Raw genomic sequence first — 9176 nt, 5'->3', positions numbered from 1 at the left:
AAATTGGTCTATCGGACCTACAATTTTCTTAATTTTTACTTGTTTGGGTCCTCGTCTTTCTTGGCGAGATTGGTGTTGTAGCTTTCTTTCTTTTCTCTACGGTCTTCCAACTTCCTTTGTCTTGCATCTCCTTCATCTCTTCTGGTCCTTGGGACATTGGTGTCTTAGCTTCGCGATTTATAGTCGGAGAAGTTTGGTTTAGGAGATCTGCTTTGCTGTTAAATGAAGATTTATTTTCTGCGGTATTCAAATCCTCATAACTGTTGATTTGTTGGGGCGGGCTTTCTCCTTGCTTGCTTTGAGAGTTGTTTCCTTCTTCCTTGATTTCTTGTGACTCAGAGTTTTCTCTAGAATATTCTTCTTTGATGACAGTGTAGTGTTCTTTTTGTGCTCCTTCCCACCATGTAGATCTGTGGTGGTTTTTTCTAGCAAAATTATTCTCAGAGGCTTTTGGGCAATTTTTGGCTAGATGCCCCGTCTCAAAGCACGATCGACATCTGAAGAGGACACTTTCATAATCAAGCTTCTGGTTCCACACATAGTCTTTACTTGTTAGGTTTATTTCAGCTGGGAATCCGGCGCTGAAATCCATTTCCACACAGATGCGTGCATAGGTGGTTCTGGCATATTCCTCTGTTTCTGGGCACCTGCAGTAAAATTTCCCAATTGCATTTCCGATGGCTTTTAGCGAGGAGAGATTCCAGAGGTGCAAGGGTAGGCTTGGCAATCTCACCCAAACTGGTGTTGAGGTTATCACTGCTGTAGAGGGATCGAATGATGGGTTCCATGGCTTCATGAATAGGCCTGATTTTTCCCAAAACCAAGGGCCGGAATCTAGAATACATTGTCTGCTTTCAGGATTTTCAGAATCTACTATAAAGAAACCTCTAGCACAGGGGTAGATATTAATTTCATCAGAAATGATAGGCTTCCATACCTCTGAGATCCAATTGTGGAGTGCTGTCAGCCGCGGCCAAAAACCATTGAACCGGCAAATTAGGGCACTTTCGGAGAACTTTAAAGCTTCATCGAGTGAGTCCTGGACCACTTGGATAGTGGGAGCTGGGGCTTCACTCACGATATGGGCAGGAGATTGCCCTCCAGAGGCGGATGAGCCACCAGTTATTTTTGCGAAGCTCGGAGCCATATTTTACGCAGATCTGCACCAGATCGAAAGCCAAACCGCAGATCTGAAGAGATACAAACGTCCCACTCAACCGCAGAATCCACGGGATCTGCGAGATCTGAACCAGAAGAGATCTGCGAGATCTGCGAGAATACTAGACCTGCGAGACCTGCGAGATCTGCAAGATTATAACTGATTATTTAGACCTGCGAGATCTGCGAGAATATCCACCGAGATCTGCGAGACCTGCGAGATCTGCGAGATAGTTGTTCCACCTGCGAGACCTGCGAGAATATCCACCGAGACCTGCGAGACCTGCAGTTCGATTCCTTTCCCTGCAAGACCTGCGAGACCACCGAGACCTGCAGTTCGATGCCAAAAACGTAATATCTCTCACCTGCGAGATCGCAGTTTCAAAAATGAAAATTAAATATATCACATATAAACCTAATTTCAAACTGAAGGCCACTTGCTCGACATCGTTTCATGTAATCAAATCACTTTTCCAAATGATAGATATAAGATATATTTAATGCCAATCTGCGAGATCTGCGAGAATATCCACCGAGATCTGCGAGACCTGCGAGATCTGCGAGATAGTTGTTCCACCTGCGAGAATATCTACCGAGACCTGCGAGACCTGCAGTTCGATTCCTTTCCCTGCGAGACCACCGAGACCTGCAGTTCGATGCCTGCGAGACCACCGAGAAGGAATATGTACAGTCAAAATGTACAGTCTTAATGGCCCTTAGTAGGTTAGTTTTTTATTATTTAAATATAATGGTCATTAAACCTATAATATATGCTTATTGAATAATCTATAACTACTCACTAACTAAACAGTTTCTTATCCTAAGTAACAGCCAAAATTAAGGATAAGGTCCAAGAGTATTATTCCTTTAATGGTCAAATAATCCATATTAGTTCAATATGGATTATTGAACTAATCTGCCTCTTCTAAATTAGCTCGAAGGTTATTTAGAGGAAGAAAGATGTGATGGCACGATCTTAGCTGGGATAATCGTCATCCTTCTTCTTTATGCTGACGATATTGTTCTTTTGGCAAGGTGCCCATCTGATCTTGATAAGCAACTCAGGCTTCTTAAAGATTTCTGCTCTACCATGGGTATGACTATTAACACTGACAAAACAAAAGTTATGATTATCAAATCCAAGAATGAAACTTACGCTAATTTTACGTATGACAATAATAACTTGGAGGAAGTGTATTCTTACAAGTACCTAGGAATTGATATTCATCACAAGCTCAACTGGAACCATAGCATTGAGAAACGGATTAATGGGGGGTGGAAAGCTTATTTTGGTCCTGACAATAATTGTAAAATAGCAAACCTCATAATGTGGGATAAAAAGAAGTTCCTCTTTGAAACTTTAGTCACTCCTGTTATCTTATATGGCTGTGAGGTTTGGGGTTGCAGCATCTCCAGAGAATCATGGAGAAAGATTGAGCAGATCCAGAAGCATTTTATAACTTATAACCTGAAAATTAAAAGTAATACACCCTATCCTATTCTCCTTATAGAAGCAGGTCTTTCCCCTATTGAGAGCCTAGCTATGCTTAGGTTTCTATTGTACAAGCACAAAATCAATAACATAGACGATCATAGACTTCCTAAGCTAGCTTTAAATTCTAGCCAAAACCACCTAAGGCTCAATCGAGGGTGGCATAAAGACACAAGGGCCTAGTTAAACTATTGGGAGATCAACGAAAATGATGCATTGCAAAACATAAATAACACTAAAGACATTGTTACTTCTAAGTTCAAAGAAAAAATGTGGTGTGAGAAAGATTTAGCAGCTAAAAGAAAATTAAGTTATTATAAGGTCATCAACCCCACCCTAGAAGATCAAAAGTATCTCTCTATTTTAACTAGCTCAAAGAAGAAAATTAATATAGCAAAGATTAGAACGAATTCTCATGAGCTCCATAGTGAAAAAGGTCATTGGGCAGTTCCTAAAACGCCATGGATGGAAAGGATCTGCCATATATGTGAGAATAGGAAAATTGAGGATGAAAACCACTTCCTCTTAGAGTGCCCCGCGTACAACCACATTAGATCTCAGTTTCACAATCTTTGTTACAATACTGACCTTCCTAGCCTTTTACAATGTCAAAATTATAGTGAGCTCGGGAGGCTTCTTTCCAAGCTTTTTGAGCATAGGAATAAAATCTTAAATCAAAATAAATAATTTGTTTCTTTAGGTCCAATAGACCATTGTTTGGTCTCAGCAGAAGTTAACCATCATCATCATCAGTAATAGGGATCAACAACATGCTTTATTAATATTACATGTCTAAAATGCCATAACTCGTGTTCACAGAGCACATTTTTTTAATTAATCAATTAAAAAATAATAATAATAAAAAAATTGACATAACTACTTTTATATAAATCTCAATATTTGATTTATGATTTCTATTTTATTTTTATATCTAGAAGAATCAACCACTAGGCCGTTGTCATACTCGTAGATGTTCGTATGGAATATTTTTTTTAATTAATCAATTTAATTAAAAACGAAGAAATGATTACTTATATTTTTATTTATTTATTTATTTATTGCATCTAAAGGAATCAACATCTCGGCAAGCCCTCTGTAGCATGGAGATTTAGTCTCACTTTACATGCAGATGTTCATATCGGCAAGTCCTCTGTACCATGGAAATTTAGTCTCACTTTACATGCAGATGTTAGTATGGAATATTTCCGTTTTTTAATCAATTTAATTAAAAAGGAATAAATGATGTACCTATATTTTTATTTAGTTATTTATTTTATCTAGAGGAATCAACATCTCCGCGAGTCATGTGTACCATGGAGATTTAGTCTCACTTTACATTGAGATTCATAATCTGTGAATAGATTTACAATATTATTGGCCAATACCATGGCTTATTAACCACATGCCCAAAAATTTATAAGTCACTTCAAAGGACACACATGCATATGAAATTTTTTTAATTAATCAATTTTTGTAAAAAGAAAAAAAAATTAACTACTTTAAAAATAATTCTCGACTTTTGATTTGAGTATATTCTAGCAGATTCTATGGACATTAATTCTTTACCATCAACTAATAGTTATTAGAACCTAAATTAAAATTCTAAAATCTCTATTTAAAAATAAACATAACTATAGTTGTAATTAATAGTGCTAAAATCTTATTCCAAAATAAGAAAACATATTTAGTAATTTATATTGAAAAAATATATATGTAATGTCATTATATTTATTGTTATTTAAGTGTATCGTTGTGATTAGAATCCATATATTCAATAATAATGGAAAGATAGAGTTTGAGGTATATTTTTTTAAATATGTATATTAAATACTTGATTATGATTGAGTTTTTATCATTTAATAGAATAATGATTAAGGGAAAGAGCTTTTTCTCAATAATAATAGTGATTTTAGAACATAGCATTTAGTCTAATACTTAAAAATGATTTTTATTTTGATTTAATGGTTAAATCTTAATGTATTGAAAATTGTTTACTAAATATCCATATGAAGACCTTATATTTTTAGAAGTAAACCCAATTTCACCTTAAATATATTTAGTTATGTTAGACAAGTTTTAAAAGTAGGTTGGGAAGATCAACCAAATTTCTTGGAAATGAGCTTTTACCTTTGTGAAAATAAAAACGAGGAAGCCTACCTTGAATAAGGTAGGTGCATTGGATAGTAGAATTGTTTTAATGTTTGAGTACTAGATAAGTAAATCATAGAGGAGGTTACGACCTCGATCTTAATGGGGATGTTAATGGCCAATAATATAAGCGGGTTGTCCCCACGAGGAAGAATTGAAAAGTTGGGTTACTACCATATCAAGATGATAAACGTGTTATTATACATAATAACCTTATAGATATGAACCTACTATCACTCTAAAGGCCTTTATAGTTAAAAACATAATAAACGTGTTATTTCACTTGATAAGCTTATTATGTATGAACATAGTATCACTCTAAGCCGTTATAGTAAAAAATATGTTTTTTTTCGGTATGCCTAACCCACTAGATTTAAGTAGTGTACTGATGTGTACATATAATTTAGGTAGTATTTCCCATATTTTCATTAATCTTAAGCCCTTATCATGGACATGCTTAAGTTTTAGGTTTGTACATACAATTTAGGTAGTATTTCCTCATATTTTCATTAATCTTAAGCTCTTATTATGGTCATGTTTAAGTTTTAGGTGTTCTATTAGCTAGGTGGAAGATCAATTTTTAAAAATGATTTTACCCGACATTTACATATTTGTATTAAAAAAATAATTTAGATTAAATGTAAGATAATTTATTTCATTATTATTATTTTAAATGTCATCTTATAGTTAGAAAGTTAAGAAAGTGGTATAACAACATTGCAACTCTCATAGTGGTGTTTATGAAGAGTAGACGCATTGGGAGGAAAATGTTTAATTGTTTTTAGTTTTAAAGGAAAAAAAAAAAACAAACAACAATAACAACAACAAATTCAAGATGGGTGAGTTATTCTCAAAATGTATTATAAAGAAGAATTATTAATTAATTTAACTATTTTTTAAATATTTTTTATTATTCATATTTTATATATAGAATAATAAAATGATTAAATTGAAGAATATCTTTTTATTATTAATATAAATTTTGATCTTATAGTAATATTTTTGTCATTTTCATATTATTTAATGATAAGCCACTAACATTCATACAATGAGTGCCTTTAAAAATAAACTCTATCATTTCTACACCTTATGAGATTTCTTAGTATTTAATATTGTTATTTTGATTATTTTAGATTAAATTCTTTAAAATATGTATTGAAAATGTAATGTTTTTATTGATTATACCATAAATATAAATATATTGAGATAATGTTATAACATTCATCAAGTTATTCATTGAATATAATTTGATTAGTTAAGAACAAAGTTGTTATTTCTTATCTAAATTAAAATTTCATATTTTTGACATGTTTTCTCTTTTTTGTGAGTTAATGGTGAATTATTAAGTTGAAAAATATATTAAGAGAGTTGGTTTCTATCAATCTATTCATTTATTTTTCTTTTCTATCAACCATCATTACCATTTCTTTCATTTCTTCCTCTTTGAATATTAAGTAGTTGTCGACATAGAGAAAAAAGTAAACAACTATTACTGATATGAATATAGAGAATGTGAAAGCTTCAATGCATTTTGTTAAACGTGTATCATGCGTACGATCATTGCAAATATAAAAATGTTATTATTTAATAACATGTTGATTCTCACAGGTGCTTTCTATATGATCACCATTTTGTTCAACATGTCTATATAGAACATGGACAAGCATGGAGACTTGGTGAAAATGATAATATTCCCTTTGTATTTCATTTTGTGCAACAAATGTGTAATTTTCTGCAAAATCAGCTACTCACAAAATGGTCCCTAGTAGAAAAATTTAACGAGACTTTTTGAATTGCAGGTCCTTCCATCGAGTTCTATGAGAATGCTTGGTGTATTTATAAATTTATGTCTCAATATTCTTCAAACACTCTATCACATAAATTTCTTCTTCTTATAAATCAATCCTTCTAGGACTTGTACTAGTAGTAGTACCAATCGATGTATGGATATATTCATATCTCTTCCATTTCACTTTTATGTTGGAAAATGATTGATCATTTATATCAATAGGATATTTGTGGTGAAATAAAGTCAAATTTCCACAATGATCACATTTTCTACCACCAACACATTTCTTTTAGTAAAATAATTCATGATTTTCTCTTGCACCTGGAATTTGGGATATGAAATCATGGAGAGTGAAGGGTGGTTGTGAATTTTTACAGAATGTTTTACCACAATTAAGGAAGGTGTCGTAATATAATTTAAATTACACATGAGAAAAATAACAGCAAGTGCCATGTACAGTGATAGGTTTAACATAGCAAGGTTTTTGTTGCACAAAAGTACTGATTGAGACATTAATTCCACGATTCTCTTCTATGAACTGATTGAACACATCTATCTAATTGGTGTCCAAGGTAATTTTTGCATGCTCTACATAATGATATCATGTTATTCTTCACCACATCACATCCCTTACTTTTGGTGAAACACCTTAATTTTTAATCCAATAGTCATATATTACTTTTTTAACATATTTTGCAAGTCTATTTTTGTATGGTTGCCTACAAATAACAGTCCGAAAAGCGAGCTCATCATTTAAATCTATTTGCAATCGTAATTTCCTATGTTTGTGCAATGGTTTTCATGAGGTCCCTAATGATTTTGCCATAAACTTTGCCAGAAGATTTTCTTTAGTACTTGATGAAACCATTGTCATTTGTATTTCTCTATATGAATCTATAACAATTATCTTTCTAGATCTTCCAATTGATTTTAGAGCACTATTTATATTTTGAATCACATTTTCTTTCACCTTTTTATCTTTCGTTTATTTTCAAATACCCAATAGTGTTGTATCTTCTTTGAATTTATTTGATGTTAAGAGACCTCTCAAATTTGTGCTTGAGCTGTCACATTTTCAACTTTGAAGAACATATCAATAATGAGATTAACATGATATTGTATAACATGGTTAGTTTTTTATTTCTATATGTGAGTCAAAATTTTCCAACATTGCATCATCAATATTGATTTCACCTATACATATGAGAACTTAATGTAAATGAGTATAATATACTTTAAATAATTAAATTAAAAAATAGAGTTTGAATGAAATTGAAACTAATAAATATGTATAATTTCAATAATAAATGACATATATATACATAGTTAATGGTGATTCAACTTCTCCACTTGAATATCTTTCAACATCTTGAACAACATCATCAATTATTGGTTCATTATATTTTTCACTTTTCCTTTCAGCATTTTCAATATTGTCATCAATGTTATGAGGAAAATCTCTCTATTTACGTTTCAAAATATTTTTCAAATTAGTTCATCAAAAAACAATTAAATTTCAAAATGGGCTATTAAATTTTAAATATCATTTCTAATATTTACATTTACCTACCTTCTTCGACTTCTTGTTTACATTGATTTTCCCTTTCAATATTTCAATGTTCTTCCCTCTTTCTTTTGTAATAGTTTCTCGAGTATTCTCTACGAGCCTCAATGTCTCTTATTCGATCATATTTTATCTTGAAATTTCTTTGATTTCCCATGATAATTCAATCTATGTAGATTTTTAAAATCAAACCCAAAAAAGTCAATTTCAAAATCCAGCAAAAAAAACTCATTTTCAAAATCCAGCCAAAAAACTCACTTTCTAAATTCAGCCCAAAAAACTCACTTTCCGAATTCATACCAAAGGACACACATTTAAAATTCAGCCCAACAGACTTATTTTTAAAATTCAACCGAAAAAACTTACTTTCAAAATCCATCCCAAAAATCTGAATTTAGAAATTCAGGCCAAAAGATTTACTTTCAAAATTCAACGCAAAAAACTCACTTTAAAAATATAGTCAATTTTGTTTTGTCCAAAAAGTATATGCAAAAAAGTTTGCAATTCAAAAGCCGCACATGAGGAATGTGAGTGTGAAAAGAATGTTCCGATCGAGTTTGTTTATAGCATTCGACCAAAACAATTTTATCGTAGAGACGCACTGTTTCAATTTTGCAGCTGAGGGAAGATATGGATAGGTTTTTTTGCCGAAAATTTCAAAAAGTTTAGTCGAACTTTTCAAAAATTTCAGATGAAAAAATTTCCCATTTATTTTAACGTCCATTCGCACCAAACAAAAATTCAGCTGATTTTTTTTTTTCTATTGAACTACTTTGTTTGGTCGAAAAGCTGCAACTCTGCAACAACTTGGCTCTGATCACATTTCTCCAACTTCATATTGGTTAAACTCCATCAAATATGGTGAATTTACTTTCGGAACAAATACTGGCATTTGGAAAATTGAATCTGCTTTCATTACATATAAACTTTATGGAATTTCATAGATGTTTGCTAATTTTAATTAATTTTCTAATAAAATGTGTGCAAAATTTTTTTGAAGGTCATTATGATTGGCTGAAATAAAA

The sequence above is a fragment of the Pinus tabuliformis genome, chromosome 8, assembly GCF_031772625.1.
Source record: "Pinus tabuliformis cultivar Carrire ecotype Pingquan chromosome 8, CPIR1, whole genome shotgun sequence".
NCBI classification, from domain to species: Eukaryota; Viridiplantae; Streptophyta; class Pinopsida; order Pinales; family Pinaceae; genus Pinus; species Pinus tabuliformis.
The sequence above is the reverse complement of the archived record's forward strand: the minus strand, read 5'-3'. Positions refer to the sequence as shown.